At 53.5% G+C, this 6,199-nt stretch overlaps 1 pseudogene across 1 annotated transcript; it reads right to left on the bottom strand.

Annotated features, from left to right (window-relative positions):
* Positions 1 to 752: 752 nt before the first annotated feature.
* LOC308569020 (TBC1 domain family member 25 pseudogene) lies at positions 753 to 2,741 on the bottom strand (annotated as a pseudogene). The gene has a single exon. The product of its transcript is annotated as a TBC1 domain family member 25 pseudogene (transcript).
* Between the last annotated feature and the right edge of the window lie 3,458 nt (positions 2,742 to 6,199).

The raw sequence follows: 6,199 nt of genomic DNA, 5'->3' as shown, positions 1-6,199 counted from the left end.
CTGGCTGCTAGCCTAATTACATGGCTGTCAGAAACCATACTCTGTATGATTTTCATTCTTTGACATTTCTCAAGACTTCCTTTATGACCCTGTATAAGGTCAATTTTGCACATGAAAAGAATATATATTCTGAAGTTGCTGGGTTCATTGGTGTGTGTGTGTGATATATCTCAAGTCTCAATTAGGTCACATTGGTTTAAATTCTCTATATGTTTACTGGGTTTTTTCTCCTTTTCTATCAGTTGCTGAAAGAGGAACTTCCCCTCAATTCCTAGTTTTCTGAGAGTATTGATCATAAATAAGTGTTGGATTTTGTAAAATGCTTTCTCTGTATCTATTGATATGATCATGTGATATTTATTCTTCAGCCTGTTGATGTGATGGATTACATTAATTGACTTTTGAGTAAACCAGCCTTGCATAACTAGGATAAATCTGCTTGGTCATGGTGTATAATTATTGTTTATTTATTTATTTATTTATTTGCATGTGTATAAAGTACAGTTGTTAAAAACAAAGCAGTGAAAACAGAAAAGAGGCCCTTAGCCTCAATGGGACAGTGCAGAAGCAGAGCCCCATACTCTCGGACCTGCAGAGAGAGGGCCCCACGCTCCAACAGGTCTAGGGCTGGCAGGCAGGTAGGTAGGGTTTCATGTGGAAGCCCTTATGGCAAAAAATGGAGATCTTGTGGGGCTGGTGATGGGCTGGAGGGATGGGATTGTGGCCTCAGCTCCCTCCTCTGAGTCCCATGCCTATGACTGCAGATAATCAGCAAAGAGAGCCTTGGCCCGGTGCAGGACACGCCCCAGGTGGTGTTTTCCTACAAGGCGGTCAAAGTGCATGGCCAGCTCGTGGTAATCCAGCCCATTTCTCATGATCTGATCCCGGTGCTCTAGCAGGATGGCGAGGCAGAGGAAGAGCATGAATGGGTTCCCCTGGCCAAGTTCGTGGGGCGGAGGCAGGGACTTCTCAGGGTCTTGTGGGTAGCTCATCTCTGGCGTCAGGGGGAATCCTGCAGCCACGTCACCAGCAGGAGAGGCCTCCTGGGAGGATTGCGGAGATGAGGAAGGTGGGGAATCAGGGCAGGAAGAGGAGGAGAGCAGTGGGTCTGAGGAGTTCAGCAAGGGCTTGGAGAGGGACTTGGAGCTGATGAGGGCAGTTGGATGGGGAGGTGGGACCAGAGGGTCCATCCTGGGGTGGGTGTTATCCCTGAATTGCTGGAGGTCATCCAGGCTGGTTTGTCTCAGGAGACGACCCCCTCCACCGGGCCCCTGGCTTGTCATGGCCAAGTGGTCAACTGCCTCTTGGAAAGCACTGCCTCCCCCACCAGCAAGCCTCAGCATGTGCTTCTGTCTCAAGGGCTGCTCCCTGTGGCTGCTGAAGCCAGTGCCTGCCACTTGGCCGGGGGATCCGACAAGCTCTATCTCGTGTTCAGGAGGACTGGGAGGGAGCGAACTCCAGGTGACCTCAAGCATGCGGAGGGCATCATCAAAGGCGAACTCCCGCTTGAGCTCTAGCAGCAGCCAGCGGTAGCAGAAGAGGAGATTGTGGGCACCAGCTTTTTGCAGATACTGGTAGAAGTCGGGGTCCGCGTGTCGCAACAGCAGCTTGAGGTGGGCAAACTTGGTGGCCATGGCCCAGCCATCAGGGTGGAAGTTCGCGGCCAGGCGCTTCATGATGCCACAAAAGCAGACGAAGGCATGGCCTTCGTGGTCCATGACGGCAAGGATGGGCGAGGCGAGGTCGCTCATGCCCTGGCGGTAGGACACCTGCGGGTGGGTCACGGCATAGGTGGTGAGCAGGTCCTGCAGTGCCCGCAGGTGTGGGCCGTCCTCGGGCCCCGCGTAGTAGGGGTGCGTCCGGTCAGTGCGCAGCACGTCCCTGAGGATGGTGCCGCGGAGGAATTCCAGGCCCTCGGGGCTCGCTCGCTGAGCCCACTCGCCCTTCAGCTGCTCATACTTCCGACTCTTGCTTTTCAGGTAGTCCAGCTGTTCGCGGCCTGTCAGCCCTTCTGGGTACACGTTCAGCAGGTATTGCCACACCACCTTGCGCAAGGAGGGCTCCACACCGCCGTGATAGACCCGCAGGCGCAGCTCCTCGGGCCGGGAGAGCTGGCCCTCCTGGTTCAGGTACGCGTGGAGCTCAGCGTCGCTCAGGGGCGGCCTGAAGGACTTGACCTCTTTCCCGTAGGACCAGCTCAGCACCTGCTGGACCCTAGACAAGGTGCGGCCCACCTGCGAGAGAATGGACTGGGGGAAGGGCAGGGCAGCCGTCAGGGGTGGCCGTTTCTCAGCCCCCAGCGCCTCCGAGCCAGCCACATCCTTGGGGCTGATTATGTCCCAGTCTTCCAGCGGCGGGCTGTCCTCCGTGGGCCGAATGTCCACCCGCAGCTGCAGGTAAGGTTTGGAGGCGGTGGCGAAGGCCGTGCTGAGGTCCCAGTCGGACAGGAGCGAGAGGTCAGCGTCCTGCCCCAGCCCGTCCCGGCCCAGGTAGCTGACGACAAAGCTCTTCCCGTTCAGGTCAAACGCCCGCCTGAGGATGTGCTGCAGCATGTCGAGGGAGGTGATCTGGGGGTCCACCGCGAAAGAGCGGGACTCGGGCGGCAGGTGGCCCTCCCGCTTCTGGACTCGGACTCGCACCACCTCGAGGTCCTGCTCCGCAGCCTCCGCCGCTCGGACAACCCCGCCGGGTGGGGGCGCTTTGGAGCCCGGCAAGTCCGAGGACCCGCAGGCCGCCGCCATCCCGCCGCCTCCCGCCCTAGTGCGGGGTGACGGTTGCGCCCCTCCGGGGGCGCGCACTCCCGCGCCCGGGAGCCCGCAGCCCCGCCTCAAGCCCCGGCGCAGGCGCAGAGGGCGCTGCGCCGCCCTAGCCCCCCCTCCCCCCTCCAGCTGTCCCTCCCACGTGGCGGGGGGAGGCTCCGCACCTGTAATTCCTCTTATGCATTGTTGGATTTGCTTAGCTAATATTTTGTTGAGAATTTTTGCATGAGAGAGATTGGTCTACAGTTTTCTTGAATGTGGTTGTCTGGCTTTGCTATTGGGGTGATGCTGGCCTCATGGAGGGAGACAGAAAGCATTCCCCCTGCGCCCGTCTTCCGGAAGAGACGGCGGAGAATGGGTCTGATTTCTTCCTGAAATTCTTGGCAGAATTCACCAGTGACTCCATCTAGGCCTGGTGCTTTCTGTGTGGGGATGTTACTAATGATCAGCCCAATTCCTTGAATAGATACTGGCCTCTTCAAATAGTCTATTTTGCCTTGTGGGGGTTTTGGCAGATGGTGCTTTCAGGGAATTGGTCCATTTCAGCTGGATGATCAAAGAGTTAGTCATCATATCCCTTTATTATCCTTTTAATGTACATGAGGTTTATAGTGCTGCCCCTCTTTCACTTGTGATATTGGTAATTTGTGTCTTCTCTCTTTTTATTTTTTCTTAGTCAGCCTAGCTAAAAGCTAATTGATTTACTTGATCTTTTCAAAGAACCAGCTTTGGGTTTTATTGAATTTCTCTATTGATTGCATATTTTCAATTGTGTTGATTTTTAAAAATTTTTATTGAACTTATTGAGTTGACATTGGTTAATAAAATTATATAGGTTTCAAGTGTACAATTCTATAATACATTACTTGTATGTTGCATTGTGTGTTTATCACTCAAAGTCAAGTCCCCTTCTGTCACCATTTGTCTCCCCTTTACCATCTTCTACCTGCCCCACCTCCTTTCCCTCGGTAATCACCATGATGTTGTCTGTGGCTACAAGGTGTGTTTTTTGTTTTGTTTTTTCAATTTTATGGATTTCTGCTCTCACTTTTATTTCTTTTGCTTACTTTGGAATTAATTGGCTCTTCTTTTTTCAGTTTCATAAGGTAGAGGTTAGATTACTAATTTGAGATCTTTCTTCTTTTCTAATATATGCATTCAATGTTACAAATTTCCCTCTAAGATTGCTTTCTCTGGATCCCACAAATTTTGATGTTATGTTTGCATTTTTACTTAGTGCAAAATATGTTTTAATTCTCTTGAGATTTTTTTCTTTGACCCATGTGTTATTTAAAAGTGTGTTGTTTTGTCTGGCATTTTCCAGGTAGCTTTCTGGTACTGATTTTTTCTCTTTTTTTTAATCCTTACCCGAGGATATTTTTTCCATTGCTTTGCAGAGAGAGTGGAAGGGAGAGAAAGAGAGAGAGAAACATTGATGTGAGAGAGACACATTGATTGGTTGCCTCACAAATGTGCCCCAACCAGGGCCAGGGATCGAGCCTGCAACCGAGTTACGTACGTGCCTTTGGCCAGAATCAAACCCAGGACCCTTCAGTCCACAGCCTGACGCCCTAGTCACTGAGCCAAACTGGCTAGGGCTCTGGTACTGATTTTTAATTTAATTCCACTGTGATCTGAGAGCAGACATTATATGATTTCTACTTTTAAATTTGTTCAGGTGTATTTTATTACCCAGAATATAGTCAACCTTAATGAATGTTCCATGTGACCTTGAGAAGAATGTGTTTTCTGCTGTTACTGGATGAGCTAGCCTATCAGTGTCATCACTGAGTTTCTGCCTGCCTCAGGGTACCCTCTCCACCTCTTTCCCTACCTGGATGTGCCCCTCATCTCAACATGCTCTGACATCTCACACCTTCTGGACGCCCTCCCCAGCCCTTTAGAGGTGCCCTTCTCGTCTCTGGTGGACTCCACTTCCTGGTGCTTGGTCACTGCCCTGGTCAGATGTCCCCTCACCTCTTCAGGGCCCAATCTTCCTTGCTGGGCTGTTCTCCTACTTGGATGCCCTCCTTTCTCTGCTCGAGCTCCAACATTCTGGCCAAGGCCATCTGCCTGCGCAATGGAACGTGCTCTCTATCTCTCTTTCCTCTGACTGCCCCCTATCAGAGACACCCTCCTATTTCACCTGAGCCCCCAAACCACGTGTTAGGAAACTGCATTTCCCCCTCCCCCACTTCTGGACTGAATTGACCTTGAAAGGAACAGAAGGGAAGAGGAGAGGAAAGGAGAGGCGGGGGAGGAGGGAGAGAGCTGCCTGGCAATTTTTTTACTGAAAGGGGGACCTGGTGTGTGACAGGTTGTAGAGGCTCTGGTGATGTCGTCTCTTCCACCCAGAATTTCATTTTCTCCCGCAGCCAGATTGCAGGTAAATTGTCTGGATGACGGAAGCTGGTCTGGTTCCAGTGCTCCCTTATCCCTGGGTGTGTCCCTTTCCAGGGTGGCAACTGTGAGCCGGATTGGAGCAGGTTGAGGAGGGAATGGCAGAGGAAGCAGCCCCTATGAGAAGTGCCTCCGGGAAGGGGAGATGAGAGCCAGGAAGGTGATTTGGGGGTTCAGGGGTGTTGGGTGGTGAGAGACACTAGCCCGTGTTTGTGGGCAGGTGGGAAGGAGGCCCTCAAGTGGGAGGTGTGGCTGCACCAGAAGGAGGTGGTGGCCAGGGGCAGGAGAGGGTTCCTGAGCCCAGGGCAGGCACACTTTGGACAGAGCGGGCACCACCTCACAGGGTGAGGAGAGGAAATGCTGGGGCCACCAGGTGTGCGGGACCGTGGTGGGACACTGCCAGCGCTCACTGGGGCTGCCGTTTCCTGGGCTGGCTGGAGATGAGGTCTCTGCAGAAAGGGCAGCCCGTGGGGTGGGGGTGGAGGAGTGGGATGCAGGGGAGGGAGGCTTTATGGAGGGAGGGAGCTTTGTTGGGGGGGAGCTCAGTGAGAGGAAGGAGGCTGGGTAGGGAGAGGGCACTTATTAAGTGGGAAGGGGCTCAGAGGTCCCATTTCCATGTCTAGACTGGGAGCACCTGAGAGCAGTGACTGTCCCCTCCCCTCTGACAATGGGCCCGCAGCCTCAGACGGGAAGTGAAGAAAGGAAGCAGCCTCTTTGCTCTGTCCTCTCCAGGCTGGGGGTGGGGAGCAGTGAATGCGAGCCCCTATTTCTGCCTCGTAGTGGGTGTGGGTACCTGAGGGTCCTCCTCTGCCCTCCTCAGCTAAGGCTTGTGCCCCTGGGGCCCTGAAGCAGGCTGAGGGTCCCGGGTGGAGGGCGGGAGTGGCAGCAGGGAAGGAGCTGGGGGCTCACTGTCCCTTCCCTCCGTTCACCGTGGGGCAGGCAGGGAGACGGCAGCCCCAGGCTGAATTTGTTACTCATTTTGCTCTTGGCTCTTCTGGTGGAAAAATCGAAGCGCGCCCCTTGGTACAGCTGAGGCGGAG

The sequence above is a fragment of the Miniopterus schreibersii genome (genome assembly GCF_964146895.1).
Source record: "Miniopterus schreibersii genome assembly, chromosome: 16".
Lineage (NCBI taxonomy): Eukaryota > Metazoa > Chordata > Mammalia > Chiroptera > Miniopteridae > Miniopterus > Miniopterus schreibersii.
Note: the sequence above shows the minus strand (reverse complement) of the source record. Positions and strands in the feature narration are given on the sequence as shown.